General features: G+C 41.1%; 1 protein-coding gene across 35 annotated transcripts in view; it reads left to right on the forward strand.

Annotated features, from left to right (window-relative positions):
- LOC130928466 (receptor-type tyrosine-protein phosphatase delta) overlaps positions 1-20,220 on the forward strand; it is a 424,924-nt gene that overhangs the window by 213,317 nt on the left and 191,387 nt on the right. For all 35 annotated transcript variants that reach the window (XM_057855080.1, XM_057855082.1, XM_057855084.1 and 32 more), the window contains exon 9: positions 15,666-15,703. The gene's annotated coding sequence lies outside the window, so the exon portion shown is untranslated. The remainder of the gene's footprint in view (positions 1-15,665; positions 15,704-20,220) is intronic.

Below are 20,220 nucleotides of genomic sequence, written 5' to 3' on the forward strand. Positions count from 1 at the left end.
TTTCCGAATAAATACTCACCTTGGAAACTTGAGAACCTGTTGATTTTGAGGCATTACTGATCACTTCCTGTTGATTTTGGGTTACTGAAAAGGAAGTGACCCTGGAATGTCCCGGAATCGGTGGCGGTTCTAGGATTTTTCTGAAACAGGCCAAAATTGATTTTGCCATGTGGCATTTTTTTTTTGCCATTTGGAAAAATTGATTTTGCCATGTGGCATTTTGTCATGTGGCAAAACTGGTTTTGCCATGTGGAATATTTTTTGCCATGTGGCAAAAATTGATTTTGATTTTGCCATGTGGCAAAATTGGTTTTGCCATGTGGCGAAATGGATTTTGCAATGTGGAATATTTTTTGCCTTGTGGCAAAATGGATTTTACCATTTGGCATTTTGTTTGTCATGTGGAAAAATTGGTTTTGCCGTGTGGCAAAAAAAATGCCACATGGAAAAATCTATTTTGCCTCATGGCAAAAAATGCCAGCCACATGGCGAATTCCATTTTTGCACATGGAAAAAAAAATCCACAAAATGGATTTTGCCATGTGGCATTTTTTTGCCATTTGGCAAAATGGGTTTTGCCATGTGGCATCTTTTTGCCATGTGGCAAAATGGATTTTGCCATGTGGCAAATTGGATTTTACGATGAGGCAAAATTGATTTGGCCATATGGCAAAATTGGTTTTGCCATGTGGCATTTTTTGCCATGTGGCAAAATTGGTTTTGCCATGTGGCATTTTTTGCCATGTGGCAAAATTGGTTTTGCCATGTGGCATTTTTTAGCCATGTGACATAATAGATTTTGCCATGTGGCATTTTTTTTTTGCCATGTGGCAAAATGGATTTTGCCATGTGGAATTTTTTGCCATGTGGCAAAATTGATTTCGCCATGTGGCATTTTTGTGCCATGTGGCAAAATAGCATTTTTATCTTTGCCATGTGACATTTTTTTTTTGGCCATTTGGCAACATTGATTTTGAACAGACACAGGCGAGGAGGCAGACTCGTTCCAAGGTCTCCAAAAAGTCAACAAAATTTCCAGAGAAAAATGATAATGATTAAACATTCCGTCTTTTTGAAGGCTCTCGCGGGGCTGTGGGCAGAAGAAGGGTGTGCTTGGGCGTTTAGGATTATTATCTGTTTGTGGATTAGACAGGAGGATTCGGGAGTTACTGTTGTCAGGGCAACGGGGGTTGTGGATTTTGCCACCTCAGTGTCCAACGGGCTCCTGGAGTCTTATCAGTCGTGTTATCAATCAGATATTGGGCGTTCTCCGATGTTCCTTGTGTTGGGTCAGGACGTCCCGCCATTTGTTCTGGACTTTCCGGGAGAACTGATTGCAAGAGTTGGTGGTGCAGACTTATTTTTCTGTTGTTGTATGAATACTATCATCATTAAAATAAGAAAACTTATAAATGTTTGGGTGGTTTTTGTTAAAGCAGACTGTTTTTTTCATCTGTGTGATTTTGACAACGATCAGATCACATTTAATGGTGATTTTATGGAGAAATGTGAGAAATTCTGAAAGGTTCAGATACTGTATAACACTCACACACATATATAATATATTTGTGGAGTTGTATAAGGGAAACGTCTTGAACAGGAAGTTCAATCTGGCAACACTGCTCGTGGGGAAAACCAAACATTTTACAACGCCTAGGCCGCATTGGGGAAAAAAAATCAATGCGGCTTATTGTGCTACATGTGTCACCCCCCTGGGCTGGCTTCTATTACAGCGTGATTTAAATTTGCGATTCTCCAGCCTAATTTAAAGTTATTACGACCAACTGGAGTTAATGGATAAGACAAGCACCTTGCATTATTAATTAAGGAGATTGATTTCAGTCTTTGAAGCTTTTCCTCGCACGAGCTGCCATCAGGTCGGCTTTGAGCAAAGCGCTAAATTAGAACAATCCACTTATGAAAATTCCCCGGCTTGAAATATTCTGTTGTTTTTAAGCCCCGATCAACAACCGAATTCCTAAATCCTTACAACGGTAACAATCTCCAGGGCGCTATTATCCGAAGGTCAAATGTCTCCCGAGTGTTACTGGAATATTGTCCGTGCCATTTGTTTTCTTGGTGGGAGGCTTAGAAATGTAAACCACGTCTGCGCTGTCTTCACACAGTGTGACGCCCAGCGAGACACAAAAGTGTACTGCGGCGCGGCTTGTCACGCTGAATTTTCCGCCCGTACCTTTCCTCGCTCTCAGGCGCCGGGCCGTGAAAATCTGCCCATGTCTGTCTACTTTGTGCACGGACCTGTATCCAAATGTTTCACTCGCGGAATTTGAATTGCTCTTCTATTTCGGCTTCATCACTTGTTTATCGCGAGTCGACGTCCAATCCGTTGGAAATGAGAGGTTGGCAGCGAATGAACGTTCGTCTCTGGACTTTGTGCACGGATCTGTATCCAAATTTGAATTGCTCTTCGCTTCCAGCTTCATTAAAGTGCGTATGACAGAATTTTAAAAAGTCTTAAATAGCACTATTTTGTGAATTAGAAACATGTTTTAAGACAATTCGACGAGAGTCCCTGACAAAAAGTCTTGTCGCTTATCCATTCAATCAATCAATCAATTCCTAATTACCTGACTTTTAATGATTCAATTGGTTTCAGAAATGGCTCATATGAAAGCTAAGACCCTCCCAAACGATGTTGAATGTATTTGTTTGACTGAAAAAAGATTCATCATTTAATGAAGCCATAAAGGTCAAATTTTGCCAAAACAAAAGTTTTGTCGCCTACAGAAAGTAGTGTGAAAATTGAACCAAAAAAATGTACTTCAAATACAAAAATATGTTACACAACATCAGCGAATTCAGTAGTGGTGCAGTGAGATCCAAATTTAGTATTTTGTATGATTTCCATGGTCTTCAGCAAGGATTCATACAATTTATTGATGAAGTCATCAGGAAAGAAAGCAGTTTTGCACGCCTCCCAGAGTTCATCAACATTCTTGGGTTTCGTCTTCCATGCTTCCTCTTTCATCCTGTTCATGTCTGGTGACTGGGCTGGCCAATCCTGGAGGATCTTGATCTTCTTCGCCTTGAGGAACTTTGAGGTACAGATTGAAGTATGCGATGGAGCGCCATCCTGCTTCAGAATTTGTCCCTTTTTATGATTAGGAATGTAAGAGACAGCTAAGATTTGTTGATATTTCAGACTATTTATGTTGCCTTCTACCCTGTAGATCTCTCGCACACCCCCATACTGGTTGTAACCCCAGACCATGATTTTGCCACCACCAAACTTCACTGTTTTGTGGCAAAAGGTGGATTTTTCAGGTGAATCTTTCATTGAATTACACCACACTCTTTCCTCCTGTTCATGTCTGGTGACTGCGCTGGCCAGTCCTGGAGGATCTTGATCTTCTTTGCCTTGAGGAACTTTGAGGTATGCGATGGAGCACCATCCTGCTGCAGAATTTGTCCCTTTTTATGGCTAGGAATGTAAGAGGCAGCTAAGATTTGTTGACATTTCAGACTATTTAAATCCTGCAGATCTCTCGCACACCTCCATACTGGATGTAACCCCACACCGTGATTTTGCCACCACCAAACTTTACTGTTTTCTGAGTGAATCTCGGATCCATGCGGGCTCCAGTAGGTCTCCTGCAATATTTGCTGCCACTGTGGTATAATTCTGACCTGATATGAATAGGCCACGCCTCCCAAATGTTCCCAAATGACCTGATATCATTATCCCAGGCCACATAAATGTCCCCAAATAGACAGGAAGTGACCTGATATTGTCACCGAATTGTCCCCAAACCAACCTAGGCTGGGGCTAAGATCAGTATCTCCACATGGCAAAGACCAGAAGTAATTTCTCCCGAAATTGCAGTTTCTAGTTCAATGGAAGATTCATCTGAAAAATCCACCTTTTGCCACTTTTCCAGCGTCCATCCTTTTGACAGGCTGTGGGCCTTGGCAAATGCAACACATTTTTAAAATTGTCTGCACCCTGAGATCTGCAACATAAATAGTCTGAAATATCAACAAATCTTAGCTGCCTCTTACATTCCTAACCATAAAAAGGGACAAATTCTGCAGCAGGATGGTGCGCCATCGCATACCTCAAAGTTCCTCAAGGCAAAGAAGATCAAGATCCTCCAGGACTGGCCAGCCCAGTCACCAGACATGAAAAGGATGAAAGAGGAAGCATGGAAGACGAAACCCAAGAATGTTGATGAACTCTGGGAGGCATGCAAGACTGCTTTCTTTCATGTTCCTGATGACTTGTATGAATCCTTGCCAAACCGCATGGATGCAGTCCTTCAAGCCCATGGAAGTCATACAAAATATTAAATTTGGACCTCACAGCACCACTACTTAATTGACTTATGTTATGGAACATAGTTTTGTGTTTGAAGTAGATTTTTTGTTCAATTTTCACACAACTTTCTGTAGGCGACAAAACTTTTGTCTTGCCAAAATTTGACCTTTATGTCTTCATTAAATGATAAATCTTTTTTCAGTCAAACAAATCTATTTTTGTACATTCAACATCATTTGGGAGGGTCTTAGCTGTCATATGAGCCATTTCTGAAACCAATTGAATCATTAAAAGTCAGGTTATTAGCAATTGTTTCTACAAAATGGATCAGCGACAAGACTTTTGTCAGGGACTGTACTTGTTTTGGCCGATCTCGGGGTGGACGGGAACTTTTTTAAACCCAAAAAGGCTCACACACCTCTCTGGTGCAGCTACAAAACCCTGCAGCACATTTGACTGGCGTGATGCGAAAAAAAACAACAACAAAAAATTAATCCGCAAAATCAGCTGAATCCGCAGTCCATCTGCATGCTATAAAGCAATGCTGTATTGTGAGATCCTGACCCAGGTGACGTCACATTCGCATTCGTCATATCTTTTATCCTTTCTTTAGATATCAGCATTAGAAAATAGCTGAGTTTGAGCCATTTTCCAATTTCTGATGAAAAAACAGTGAAATTTAGCTTTTTGGAAGCATACATTTAAAAAATAACTGACTTTAACACAGCTATTTTTTGCTTTTGTGACATCTCAAACATCTGAATAATGTTTTCCTTCTACAAAATAGTATAAACAACAAAACAAATAGAGCTTTTGATTGTAAAGTAACAATTTATTTACGCATAACTAAACTATTGAACTGAGAGACGACGCTGTTGTGGCCGCGGCTGTATCGGCAGACGGGGTAAATTTTTCCCTCATCACTGCCCGTCTCTCATCAAGATAGATTTTTTTGAATCTGTCGTTCTTAGTGAACACGACCTCATAACAGAATTCACCTAGAGAACTTGCATGTGCCTTGTGTTTACATCGTTCGCCACATTTTCCTCACACTTCTTACCTTCCAACTTCCGTTTCCTGACTATTTCTCTTCAGTTATTTCCTTTCATGGTCTGATATGAGTTCTTACCGAACGCGCTACTGCCCTCCAGTGGCCAGTTTTATTGCTTTAAAATGGATTTTGAGCGGTGTGCTTTTGAGCCAAGTTGTATCAGAACCTAGAGATGTCTGTTGTTAAAAAAGACGTATAAATACATTTTTGGGACACTGAAACAATTAAAAATAGAACGTATTTATACGTTTTTGGGAGCAGATGAGTTAATGGCGCGGGATTCAAAAATTGAATGAATAAAGCGATCGCTTCCACACACATCCAAGCGGTCCATTTCATTCAGAAGCATAAAATACCGCGGGAAATATAAAATGCTTTTTGGTGTCATTTGCACTTTGATTATTCATCACAAATAAATTGAACTGAATTGGATTGGATTGGACGTTCATCGCCGTCAGCGGCGGCCAATGAGTTACCTTTACATGTCAAAGAAATGCGCGTAATTTAGAGCGTCAGACCCGCCGGGAAGAATCCCCACGCTTCTCCTGACTGCAGCGTGATAACGCGACCCCTGCTAGCGCCGGCGCCGCGATAACATCTGCACCTTTTGTCACCTTCGCCGCTTCGCAATGTTCACCGGGCAGAGAAACAAGAGGCAACGTAATTGAAACGCCGCCGTGGTGTTTCAGCGGAAAGCTTTCTGTCGGCGCCGTGACATGAGAGCGAGGTAATTACGGAAACATATGGTCGATCGGGCCGTCTTTTAACCCTTTGCTTAATGACGTTTGGCTTTGGGTAAAGGGCAGGGGAAGGACGCTAGGACCGTTAAGGAGAAGTGCTCGGAAACACTAAAAAATCCCATATTGTGTTTTCAGGATTTTTTCTTTGGATTTTCATCTGTACTTACGGTCCCTGACAAGTCATGTCGCTTATCCATTTTGTAGAAACAATTGCTAATATTAACCCGACTTTTAATTATTCAATTGGTTTCAGAAATGGCTCATATGAAAGCTAAGACCCTCCCAAATGATGTTGAATGTACAAAAATATATTCGTTTCACTGAAATTTATCATTTAATGAAGACATAACGGTCAAATTTTGGCAAGAAAAAAAAAATTAGTGTGAAAATTGAACAAAAAACATACTTCAAATACAAAAAATATGTTACATAACATAAGCGAATTAAGTAGTAGTGCTGTGAGATGCAAATTTTTCAAAATTTCAAATATTTTGTATGACTTCCATGGGCTTCGGCAAGGATTCATACAATTTATTGATGAAGTCATCAGGAACATGAAAGAAAGCAGTCTTGCATGCCTCCCAGACTTTATCAACATTCTTGGGTTTCGTCTTCCATGCTTCCTCTTTCATCCTGTTCATGTCTGGTGACTGGGCTGGCCAGTCCTGGAGGATCTTGATCTTCTTTCCCTTGAGGAACTTTGAGGTATGCGATGGAGCACCATCCTGCTGCAGAATTTGTCCCTTTTTATGGTTAGGAATGTAAGCGGCAGCTAAGATTTGTTGATATTTCAGACTATTTATGTTGCTTTCCACCCTGCAGATCTCTCGCACACCCCCATACTGGTTGTAACCCCAGACCATGATTTTGCCTTCACTGTTTTGTGGCAAAAGGTGGATTTTTCAGATGAATCTTCCATTGAATTACACCACAGTCGCCGCAAATATTGCAGGAGACCTACTGGAGCCCGTATGGATCAGAGATTCAATCAGAAAACATTGAAGTTTGGTGGTGGCAAAATCATGGTCCGGGGTTACATCCAGTATGGGGGTGTGCGAGAGATCTGCAGGGTGTAAATAGTCTGAAATATCAACAAATCTTAGCTGCCTCTTACATTCCTAACCATAAAAAGGGACAAATTCTGTAGCAGAATGGTGCTCCATCCCATACTTCAATCTCTACGTCAAATTCCTCAAGGCAAAGAAGATAAAGATCCTCGAGGACTGGCCAGCCCAGTCACCAGACATGAATATCATTGAGCATGTCTGGGGTAGGATGAAAGAGGAAGCATGGAAGACGAAACCCAAGAATGTTGATGAACTCTGGAAGGCGTGCAAGACTGCTTTCTTTGATGTTCCTGATGACTTCATCAATAAATTATAGTATGAATTCTTGCCAAAGCCCATGAAAGTCATACAAAATATTAAATTTGGATCTCACGGCACCATTACTTAATTCGCTTATGTTGTGTAACATATTTTTGTATTTGAAGTAGGGCTGTCAAACGGTTAAAATTTTTAATCGAGTTAATTACAGCTTAAAAATTAATTGTAATTAATCGCAATTCAAACCATCTATAAAATATGCCATATTTTTCTGTAAATTATTGTTGGAATGGAAAGATAAGACACAAGACGGATATATACATTCAACATACGGTACATAAGTACTGTATTTGTTTATTATAACAATAAATCTACAAGATGGCATTAATATTATTAACATTCTCTTAAAGTGATCCATGGAAAGAAAGACTTGTAGTTCTTAAAAGATAAATGTTAGTACAAGTTATAGAAATTTTATATTAAAACCCCTCTTAATGTTTTCATTTTATTAAAATTTGTAAAATTTTCAGTCAAAAAATAAACTAGTAGCTCGCCATTGTTGATGTCAATAATTACACCATGCTCACTCATGGTACTAACCCATAAAATCAGTTGGACCCAAGCGCCAGCAGAGGGCGCCAAACACCAAAAAAACAAGTAACAAGCGGGCATTACACTGTACTGTCATTTTAATCTTTTTGACCGGGGCATGAACGTTAATTGCGTCAAATATTTTAACGTGATTAATTACAAAAATTAATTACCGCCCGTTAACGCGAGAATTTTAACAGCACTAATTTGAGGTACATTTTTTTGTTCAATTTTCACACTTTCTGTAGGCGACATAACTTGTCTTGCCAAAATTTGACCTTTACCTTTTACCAATCTTTTTTCCAGTGAAACAAATATATTTTTGTACATTCAACATCATTTGGGAGGGTCTTAGCTTTCATATGAACCAATTGAATCATTAAAAGTCAGGTTATTAGCAATTGTTTCTACAAAACACGGCAAGACTTTTGTCAGGGACTGTACTCTGGTTGAGCAAATATTGGAAGTAACGACGCCTAGCTCTGCAAGACCAATATGGTTTGCACATAGTATTACAGCAATGGCTAATGGTGGTTACTTCAAAGCCTTTTCCATTGGCAGTAGCTTCAATTTAACTCCAGACGACCCACTTCAACTCCATTAACGTTGCGGTCTGAATGGGATCGGGGGCAAGATGTGTCCCCGTAATGCCGGAGCACCTCAGGCAATTCTGTTCCTTCAACGCCGGATGCGCTGTCCCTTCCCTCACATGCTAATGGAGAGCAAAATTACCCTCCCCAGTCCATGCAAAACATGCCCACAGCCCTCAGGTAAATCACAGCGTGACCTCGCCGACTGTGGCTTTTGTTCCATTTGCTCTTGTGGCTGCTAGCAAAAGAGCCGCCACTGCTTCTGTTGCGACTAGACAATAAACTAAAAGCTTTGGCGACTTCAACAAAGAAGCAATCGCCCGTCAACAAGCAGTTATTGAAAATAGCGCCATTTTCGTGTGACGGTAATTTGCCGGAGTGCGTCGAAAAAGCTTTCAAGCAGATTCATTTTTTGTCCAACGAAAGGGTGTAACGACTGCTTTTTTAATTGTCTACATTAAAGTGCGTACGACAGGAGATAAAAAGTCTAAATTAGCATTATTATGTGAATTAGAATCATATTTTGAGACGATTTGCCAACAATTTGGCAAAGCGCAGATGATGAGAAATTAGTCTTTTAATCTGATGGTTAGCCACGCCTACCATAATAGGGTTCTAGCGTCCCCAACAGGAGGATGACGTCAGCAGAAAAATGGTTTTATCTGATTTAGAATTCAGCCCATTGAGAGGGAATTATTCAGATGGATGCAAATGCGACCGCAAAATGTCATTGTTTCAGTCTCTCCAATATTTTTACAGGATATTCTTTTCATCCAAGTATTTTTTCCCCCAATAGCTAAATAAATGGTCATGACAAATTACTCTTGTGCTAAATGGAATATGAAATATTAAAAATGCATTTATTCAGTACGACATGGCAAAATTACTCCATAATGGTCAAAATTGTCGACTTCTTGCAGTTTATGACACCAGATTTAGTCCGGCTTTTATCATTTCCCTTCCCCGGCTTCGGAGAACGTAAAAAAAAACCCAAGAGGCGTGACAGCTAGCCGACATGCTAACCTGAACCGAGTGATGTTTCAAAGTCTTCGAAGCGAAAAATCGCACATAACAAGCCAGGATCATTTCACACGGCGGCGGGGTTGTTGATTGTCTTCGCCGATCGGCAAACCGCCTAGCAGAGAGCAATTTAGAGCTCATTCCGACATCGGAGGAGCGTGTAGCTGCCAAATGGTCAACACGAATAATGCAAAATAATGCTTTACTACACGGCGAAGTCGTAAATAGCGACTCATTGGAGGAGGGCGGCTGCAGTTGTTGTACAGCTAACATGTGCAGCTAATGTGTATGAGGAGAGCTTTTTACATGCCCATTCATGATCAAACGTAAGTAGTCCTTTAAGGAAAGTTTTTAGTGTTTACTTTGTAATCGCTGTATTCGCGGCCATTTTTAACACAAAGTTGCAATTTCTGATCGGTTGGAAAATTTGACAAAACACCGGGCACACAAAGAGGGCAATAAGCAGAGTATAACCCTAACCACGATGTTTACTCACTTCCTTGTAAGTCCAATGGTCCCACAGTTGTCACACACTTGTTTTGGCCGATCTCAGGGTGAACGGGAACTTTTTGAAACCCAAAAAGGCTCACACGCCTCCCACTTGTGCAGCAACAAAACCCTGCAGCCGTTTGGCTGGCGTGATGCGAAAAATGAACAAATTAATCCGCAAATAAAGCTGAATCGGCAGTCCATCTCCATGCTATAAAGCAATGCTGTATTGTGAGATCCTGTCCCGGGTGACGTCACATTCGCATTCGTCCTAAACCTGAGACAGTAGCTGGAAGTCACTCATGGCGCGGGATTCAAATTTTGAAAATAAAAGATGATCGCTTTCACACACATCCAAGCGGTCCATTTCATTCAGGAGTGTAAAACACCACATGGTTTTTGGTGTCATACGCACTTTAACTCATAGGATGCCGTTGGAACTGTAAATATATCTCAAAAGCTTCTATGTTTCATTTGTGTTTTCTCCCGACTTAGCTAGTTCCTTTGGTCAATAACAAAAGAGCAGGTTTGCTATCCATATCTGTCTGTTGCTAATTGAGTCAGGAGGACCAAGGCGTCAACTAATCTTGTCCTTGCTAATGACGATTAGACGGCAGATGGTCTGTCTTTGAATGTCATCGCCAGTTGTTCCATTCCACGCCGATCTGCCGAGAATCGGCGCCGGGCGACTTTGCCGTTGAGACGTGCACTAACTGGGGACTGATTCCCTATTCTGCATCTGGCGTCCAATGAATATTTCTGACGACATATGGCGGAGAGAAACGCGCGGTAGCGTCCTGCTGATCAACCAGCTTTGACGTTGTTCGCTTGATTGTTGAGAACGTGCGACCGCTCCGACACAAAGGAAAAACAGGTTTTGTCATTTGCCTAATCTGGAATTTATGCGTTAGCCAGCTGACATTCGGCGCTCGCTCCGGTGCAGTTTGTGTCTGCGCTCCGGCAGTTAGGCTAATAGGCATTAACCCATTTGTGCCTTTGATCGTAGAGCTACCGAGACTTCACGGACCAGATCAAAGCTACAAACCAGTCAATCATCGATAACTTTAAGTACTAAATTGCAGCTGCACTGGTGACGGAGAATAACAATTTGGTTGCAATTAGGGCTGCAGCTATCGATTATTATAGTAGTCGATTAATCGATGAACTAGTTTGTCGAATAATCGAGTAATCGGATAAGGAACATGAAAAATTAAAATACCTGAGCTGAGCCTCAAACGGTATAAAAAACAATTAAATAAGGATAAACCCTAACCCAAAGAACAATTGGCTAACTTACATAGCAAAATTTCGCTAGCTTAAATGCTATAAAACGCTAACTTTTTTTTTTTTTTTTTTTACAATGCTCTTAACAAATGGTTCAGACACAGTCCCACAAAAAACGGCTAAATATACTCATAAACTAAATTATGAATTCAGTAAAAAAACATTAGATCAAAAACTTAGCTTATGTTGGTCTTAACATGGAGCAGCTGGATTCACCCATGTAAAATTAGGCAGACAAGAGGGCAGGGTATCCACTCAAATCAATAAAACTGAATGCAAACACTTCCGAAATAAACCATTACAATGCCACAATAATCAAACGAATACTCGAATCAGCAAAATTTAATTTGAATCGAATATTCGAGTTAATCGATTAATCGTTGCAGCACTAGTTGCAATGCTTTAGCTGGAGGGAGGCTGTATGAGCGTGAAGCAGAAAAACAAGTTTGCGTGTTGTAAATGCTCTAAAATGAACATGAAGTGATCTATAAATGTCCCCAAAACAGGGAAAACTGGCTGTGAATGCTGTTTCAGTGCCATTGACGGAGTTAGATGTCAAATCTATGTTTGACTCTCCCAGTGACCTTTTAGCCAGATTTCCGGAATCACACCAGCCGAACCGCTGGACCCGCACTGGCACAGATCCAACGACCCGGGCAGGCGAGACCCGGCCAAAAGGCCAAACTCTGCGTGTTCACCTTAGTACCCCTTGTACTGACTCAATTTTGAAAGCTGGAAAAAGGCTTTGAAGCACAAGTTGACAATTTAGGTCGACACCTTCTGAAGACGGTACACAAGAAAGCCCGCCCGTCTCATCAGACAATAGGACATGGTTCCAGTAATCCAGGTGCTTTGTTGACATGTCTTCAGCAAACTGTTTTTGGGCTTTCTTGTGTACCGTCTTCAGAAGAGGCTTCCTCCTGGGGTGACAGCCATGCGCACCAATTTGATGTAGAGTGCAGCGTATGGTCCGAGCACTAACAGGCTGACCCCCCCACCTCTTCAATCTCTGCAGCAATGCTGACAGCACTCCTGTAACGAGTCACATGACATTTTGAAGGGAAAATGACTAGCAGTACTCAAGTTGGACATTTAGGGATGTACGTACAGTGGGGCAAACAAGTATTTAGTCAACCACTAATTGTGCAAGTTCTCCTACGTGAAAATATTAGAGTAATTGTCAACATGGGTAAACCTCAACCATGAGAAACAGAATGTGGAAAAAAATCCCAGAAAATCACATTGTTAGATTTTTAAATAATTTATTTGCAAATCTTGGTGGAAAATAAGTATTTGGTCAATACCAAAAGTTATTTCAATACTTTTTTATGTACCCTTTGTTGGCAATAACGGAGGCCAAACTTGTTCTGTAACTCTTCCCAAGCTTTTCACACACCGTTGCTGGTATTTTGGCCCATTCCCCCATGCAGATCTCCTCTAGAGCAGTGATTTTTTTGGGGGGCTGTCGTCGGGCAACACGGACTTTCAACTCCCTCCACAGATTTTCTATGGGGTTGAGATCTGGAGACGAGCTAGGCCACTCCAGGATCTTGAAATGCTTCTTACGAAGCCACTCCTTTGTTGCCCTGGCTGTGTGTTTGGGATCATTGTCATGCTGAAAGACCCAGCCACGTCTCCTCTTCAACGCCCTTGCTGATGGAAGGAGATTTTTTACTCAAAATCTCTCCATACATGGCCCCATTCATTCTTTCCTTTACACAGATCAGTCGTCCTGGTCCCTTTGCAGAAAAACAGCCCCAAAGCATGATGTTTCTACCCCCATGCTTCACAGTGGGTATGGTGTTCTTCGGATGCAATTCAGTATTCTTTCTCCTCCAACCACGAGAACCTGTGTTTCTACAAAAAGTTCTATTTTGGTTTCATCTGACCATAACACATTCTCCCAGTCCTCTTCTGGATCATCCAAATGCTCTCTAGCGAACTGCAGACAGGCCTGGACGTGTACTGGCTTCAGCAAGGGGACACGTCTGGCAGTGCAGGATTTGAGTCCCTGGCGGTGCATTGTGTTACTATGTGACAACATAGATTTTGCCACGTGGCATTTTTTGCCATGTGGCAAAAATTGATTTTGCCATGTGGCATTTTTTTTTTTTTTTTTGCCAAGCGGCAAAATCGATTTTGCCATCTGGCTTTTTTTTTGGCATGTGGCAAAATTGATTTCCCCATGTGGTATTTTTTTTTTTTTTGCCATGTGGCAAAATGGATTCTGCCATATGGCATTTTTTCTTTGCCATGGTGCATTTTTTTGCCATTTGACAAGTGGCATTTTTTGTTGGTATGTGGCAAAATTAATTTTAGTTTGTGGCTTTTTTTTTTTTTTTTTTTTTTTGGTATGTGGCATTTTTTTGGGGTTTATGGCATTTTTGCTCCATGCCATCGACGGCTATGCACGTCAAAATTTTCCATTCATTTTAAATGGCAAAAAAACATGTGGCTGTGATTTTTGACCATTCACGTACTGATAGTAGGCTTTGTTACTGTGGTCCCAGCTCTCTGTAGGTCATTCACTAGGTCCCCCCGTGTGGTTCTGGGAATTTTGCTCACCGTTCTTGTTATGATTTTGACGCCACGGGGTGAGATCTTGCATGGAGCCCAGATCGAGGGAGATTATCAGTGGTCTTGTATGTCTTCCATTTTCTAATATTTGCTCCCACGGTTGATTTCTTTACACCAACCGTTTTATCTATCTAGCTCTTTGGTCTTGGCCATAGTGGAGTTTGGAGTGTGACTGACTGAGATTGTGGACAGGTGTCTTTTAACCCGATAATGAGTTAAAACAGGTGCCATTAATACAGGTAATGAATGGAGCCTCGTTAGAAGAAGTTAGACCTCTTTGTCAGCCAGAAATCTTGCTTGTTTGTAGGTGACCAAATACCTATTTTCCACTCTAATTTGGAAATAAATTCTTTAAAAATCAAACAATGTAATTTCCTTTTTTTTTTTCCCACATTCTGTCTCATGGTTGAGGTTTACCCATGTTGACAATTACAGGCCTCTCTAATCTTTTCAAGTAGGAGAACTTGCACAATTGGTGGCTGACTAAATACTTATTTGGCCCACTGTACTTTAATATCTGCAGAAATGCGAGGGGTGTAATCACTTTTGTGATACACTGTACCTCTAACATCTATTTGGACGTCTATTGCAGTCAATGGCTCTGAAACATTCAATGCCAGTCGACACCTCGCGCGTATCCCTAGAACCCCCCTCTGCGTTAATGAATTGTTAAACATGCTTGTTCACGTCTTCATTCGGATCTGCGGCGGAATCCCCGACATAATCCCGTTTACCTTTCTTCCGAATTTAGCAGAAATCGCAAAATCTGCTCCTCCTAATCCCACCGGTTGATCCCGTGAGGAAGCGCACGTCGTAGAGTGGCTTCATTCAAAGCCGTTTATGAGCCATAAATCTATGTAGGGCAGCAGAACCGCAGACAGGTGGCTGACTCGTGACCCGCAGATAAGTGGAGAATACTCGTTAATCATTCTTTAGATGCACTTGTTTTGAATCGGAGCATCGGGCCTACCAATTAACTTCTGCGCGGGAAAAAAAAAATCCCACGGAAAAATGTCACGTCGCGCCGATAAGCCGACTCGCGGACCTATTTCCAGTCGACGATAATTACAGCAGGATGATTTTGAAATTGTAAAGGATTTGTCACGTCCGAGCAAATGGCGTCGCGCGTTGATAAGACGTGGCACCCGTAAGCCCGTGACAAGACTCGCTAGTGATTATGCGAAATGGCAGCGACACTGTACAACAGTCGTCTCAGCAATTCCGCGATACGGCTGGCGTATGAACTAGGAATAAATCCGCCGACCCCCCTTCGGCTTTTTTGACGGCAGCTATTCACACGCTTAGCGCTCCGGCACCGCCTGCCAAAATCAATTGCGCCGGCCGGCGACCATTGCCATGCATGAATTTTTATCTCGCAGCGGGAAAACAAGGGACGGGGCGCAGCGGAGAGATGCCGGCCATCAATCACATGATTAATTCTCTCTCAATGCTTTTGAAAGCCAACTCCAAATTCATCTACAAGACCTTGAACGGTGACACGCTAACCCCCCCCAACACTCAATCTTAACCTTTTCACTGGCGCCGCAGCTACTCGGGACCTACGCGGAGTTATTAGTACACGCCGGAGAACGTTTTAGTGTCTAACCCCGTCAAATGTAATCAGTTGGTAATAAATGTTTGACCTTTACGCTATATTGCTGTGATTACAACGATTTTGCAATGCCGTCATCAGCGTTGATGTCTGTTGTTGTCATCCCGCAGCTCTTGAACTCCCGGGAAGTCTGCTTGAGTGCCGAAAGGTAAGAAAAACTTTCAGCAGGGCTGAGAATGAAAAGTGGTATTTGTCATGTGGCAAAATGGATTTTGCCATGTGCATTTATTTTTTTCGGTGTGGCTTTTTTTTTTTTTTTGCCATGTGGCATTTTTTTTTTACATGTGGCAAAGTTGATTTTGCCATGTGGCATATTTTTTTTGCCAAGTGGCAAAATTGATTTTGCCATGTGGCATTTTTTGCCATGTAACATTTTTTTTTTGCCATGTGGCATTTTTTTGCCGTGTGGCAAAGATGCATTTTGCCATGTGGCAAAATTTTCCCATGTATTTTTTGCCGTGTGGCAAAAAGGGATTTTGCCATGTGGCATTTTTTCTTTGCCATGTGTCAAATGGATTTTGCCATGTGTCAAATGGCTTTTGCCATGTATGAAATGGATTTTGCCATGTGTCAAAATGGATTTTGCCATGTGGCCTTTTTTTTTGTCATGTGGCATTTTTTCTTTGCCATGTGTCAAAATGGATTTTGCCATGTGGCAATTTTTTTTTGCCAGGTGGCCAAATTGATTTTGGCATGGGGCAAAATGGATTTTGCCATTTGGCAATTTTTTGCAATGTGGCAAAATGGATTTTGCCATGTGGCATTTTGTCTTTGCTAAGGTGCATTTTTTTTTTGCTATGTGGCAAAATGTATTTTGACATGTGGCATTTTTTATTGGTATGTGGCAAAATTGATTTTGGTTTGTGGCATTTTTTTGCCAAGTGGCAAAATCGATTTTGCCATCTGCCTTTTTTTTGCCATGTGCCATTTTTTTGCCATGTGGCAAAATTGATTTCCCCATGTGGTATTTTTTTTGCCATGGGGCAAAATGGATTCTGCCATATGGCAATTTTTTGCAATTTGACATGTGGCAAAATTAAGTTTTGTTTGTGGCATTTTTTTTTTTACGGGTTTATGGCATTTTTGCACGCCATGCACGTCCATGCCATTGACGGCTATGCACGTCCAAATTTTCCATTCATTTCAAATGGCAAAAAAACGTGTGGCTTTGATTTTTGACCATACACTTTACATTACAGCGCATTGTCAATCAACTGGCACCCAAGTAAGGCCATGCCATTGACGACTATGCACGTCCATGCCATGGATACAAAAAAAAAAAAAAAAAAGCCTCATGGCAAAATCAATTTTGTAACATGGCAAAAAAAATAAATAAATAAATAAATAAATAAATAAATAAAGCCACATGGCAAAAAAAATGCCACGTGGCAACATGGCAAATACCACTTTTGGTTCTCGCGGTCTGTCAAAACTTTACTGTACTGAGAGAGGTGCAAACTTGTGGGAGGGTTTCAACTGTTTTTGACACTTGGCGAGATGAAGCGTCAAACCATTGGAGCGACATTTTCCGCCCCGTAACACAAAAACAAAAAGGCGGCGAATGCAGACTTCTATTTCTCACCCTGTCTGTTTCCCTATGGTTCATTGCAATTCAATCCCGATTTGTACGCTGTCTGGGGACCGCGACTCATTTCTGTATTTGTCGTTTGGCTTCCGCGAGAAATATTCATTTCAACGGTTGTGGAAGAAAATCATTATGCCGAACAGTTTGCGGCGGTGGGGGCATAATTAGTGCTAGGCCCTGGACATGTCATAGTGTGTTAGCTTGAATATTGCAGTCACACTTTTAGCATTTTTCTCAGATTTTTGTTTTACATAATACTAGCAGTACGGCCCAGTGTTGCTCGGGTTTGTGTCACATGAACGCAGTACAACCGAATGGCAGATAAGATATACTTTCCTGATAGAGATGCAGCTGTAATGGTTTTCTATCAATGTGTACAGTATTGTGGCGAGAGACATGGAGACGTATGATAGAGACAGTTTGTTTCACACTTTCTACTCTTGTGCCCTATACTAGGGATGTTTCGATCGCATATTCTTGCACTGGAGTCCGAGACACCCGATTTTGTACCGATCCGATCATGAAAAGTGTAAGTGAGAACAGCCTCTCACTTACACAATGAGTTGCCACAGCACACTACCGCTAGCATCTTGAGTGTTTGCGGGGCAAGGGTGCCTTGGCTTTGTCGGATAGTGGACCGCTCAGGCAGGCAATCGGGCGGACAACCTTTTTACAGTGTGTACTGTATACTGAAGCTTGTGTTTTCTGTGACAAATCAGCGGTTTGAGCTGCTGTGGAAAGTTCTTTGGTCATTGTGTGCTTCAACATAATAAACTGTGAACCTTGACAACTGAATGTTGGACTTGGTGAGACAAAGTAAAGGTGCTTGACGTGATTTGTCCCAAATGTTCTTCTCAGTCATGATTTCCCCAACTACCCATGTACCATTGCGGCGTAACACATAATAAATACGTCGCTACAGTATGAATATCCATCTCAAATAACCCCTTGTGTTGAATTGTGCTATATAAATAAATTTGCCTTGCCTTGCCTTAAGTATTATTCCGGAAAAGTTTGAAAGCCCACTGTGACATTGCAATCGGAAGAGAAGCGTCTTTTGCCCAAAAGATGGCGCTGTCGCCTCCACAATCAGGGATTTTCTATGCTAATTTTTGGAGTTTCGAATTTTGTCAGTGAATGAATACACAGTTCCAATTATATTTAAGTATAGATCACACAGTAGGAAGGTTCTTGATTTGGTTTTGAGTTTTTTAAGTTATTGTGTGGTCAATGTAAAAAAAACAAGTGAATTCTTAAAGCAACACTGGTTCGTCTATTGCACTCGATGGCAGCCATGTACATTTAGAAAATATTACATCTGTAGGAAGGTTGTAGATCTCTTTACTTAGTTTCAGTAAAAGTATCAAGTTAAAGAAGTATATTAAAAACCCCATTGACGGCGATAGATGTCCAATCTATTTAGAGTGGGAGGGATATAAGTACTCAGTCCAGGTGTGTATTTAGATTCCAGATGACAAATATAAATGTCCACAATATTGAATGACTTAACTGATTTGATTTATTATTGGTCAAAGTAGCCAAATGTTGCTAAGTGACTGTAATAAGTCATTGCTGTAGCAACCTGATGTTGAAAGCGTCTTTGAGGATTGGTCTCCTAGGTGAGGAGAAAATAAGGGCTTTGCTGCTCTTTCCTCCATTTTTCTATTATTATTATTATTTTTTTTTTACCCGCCACTCTCTGCTATCTCTTCTTGACCGGCTGTCCCGTCTTCTCTGTTGTTGCCAATCTTGGCAGCGCAGCCCACCAGTTCTCCCGCGCTCCCCTCCCACGCCTGCCTGTGTTCACCTGTATACTCATTTGAGGCCGGGAATGGCTAACGGTCGCTACTGTCTGCTCGCGTCAAGATGACTGCGTGCGCTCGTCGCAGCGGGGCTCAGGTGTGCGCCCAGAGCTGTTCTTTAGGGGAACTTGGGCCGTAGCACATGGCACCTCGTTGGTGCAGCTTCCGTGCTTCTGTTCTCGCATCACGCGATGTTAGCATGGGGAAAAAGAGATTTATTACGCTAGTTAATGTGGCTCTTTTCATTCTTCTGCTGTCAATTTCAATGAGTTTGTTGCTAATAAATGTCCAATCGATTTGAATTGGGAGGGATGGCAGTGAAAGAACATTTGTCCATCCGCTGCCAGTATAAAAATATTTTTTGGTTGTGATTTTCTCATTTTTAATTTTTATCCTTTGAAGGCAAATGGTATTTTTGCTAACATGCTAATCGATAATCTTAAACATAGCATGTTAGCAAAAATACAATTTCGTATGTATATTTATGTATATCTGTATATGTATATGATAAACATATACCTGCTTTTATTGCTTGTGCTCCTTCAATTGGTATTAAAATAAAAGTACCACATCAGAACCCGATTCGTTACATTATTATTATAATTCTGATTTGTATTTACAGTTTATTTGTTTAGCTATATGTAATTGCTATTTGTAATTGTGCCTGCAGTATTTTTTAAGGATTTGGCATACGTTTTTGGGCTGTGGAACGAATTAATCTAATTTTAATGTATTATTATGGGAAAATCCCGCTCAACATATTACCATTTCGATTTACAAACCAAATACTGGAACGAATTAAATTCGTATGTAGAGGTACCACTGTATGTATATAATATATACATACCTGCTTTTATTGCTTGTGTTACTGAACACAGTCAATTTAAGCAGTTATGATTATCATAATCGATTAGCATGTTAGCAAAAATACAGTTTCGCATACAGTAGTTTGCGTTACAAGCCATAGACTTCATAATGATATTGACCGTTCATATTCGACCTTCGTAGGGGGGCATCCCACAATCTGCTTCAGTTATTCGCAGTCGGTCGCAGCGACACATGCAGCGATCCAACGCCGGATTTAGGTTGGAAAAACTACGAAAGCTGCACCGCGTACAAACAGGAAGGATTATCACAGGAGTTATTTGTTTGAGGATTAAAGGTCATTATTATATTTTTTTATTTTTGCACAAGAATTTTCAACGTCAAAAGCTCTTTGTTGTAAGGCTGCCGCCACATTGACTAACAGACTAGCATCGCTCTTCGACATATTTATAT

Source organism: Corythoichthys intestinalis, chromosome 13, assembly GCF_030265065.1.
Source record: "Corythoichthys intestinalis isolate RoL2023-P3 chromosome 13, ASM3026506v1, whole genome shotgun sequence".
Lineage (NCBI taxonomy): Eukaryota > Metazoa > Chordata > Actinopteri > Syngnathiformes > Syngnathidae > Corythoichthys > Corythoichthys intestinalis.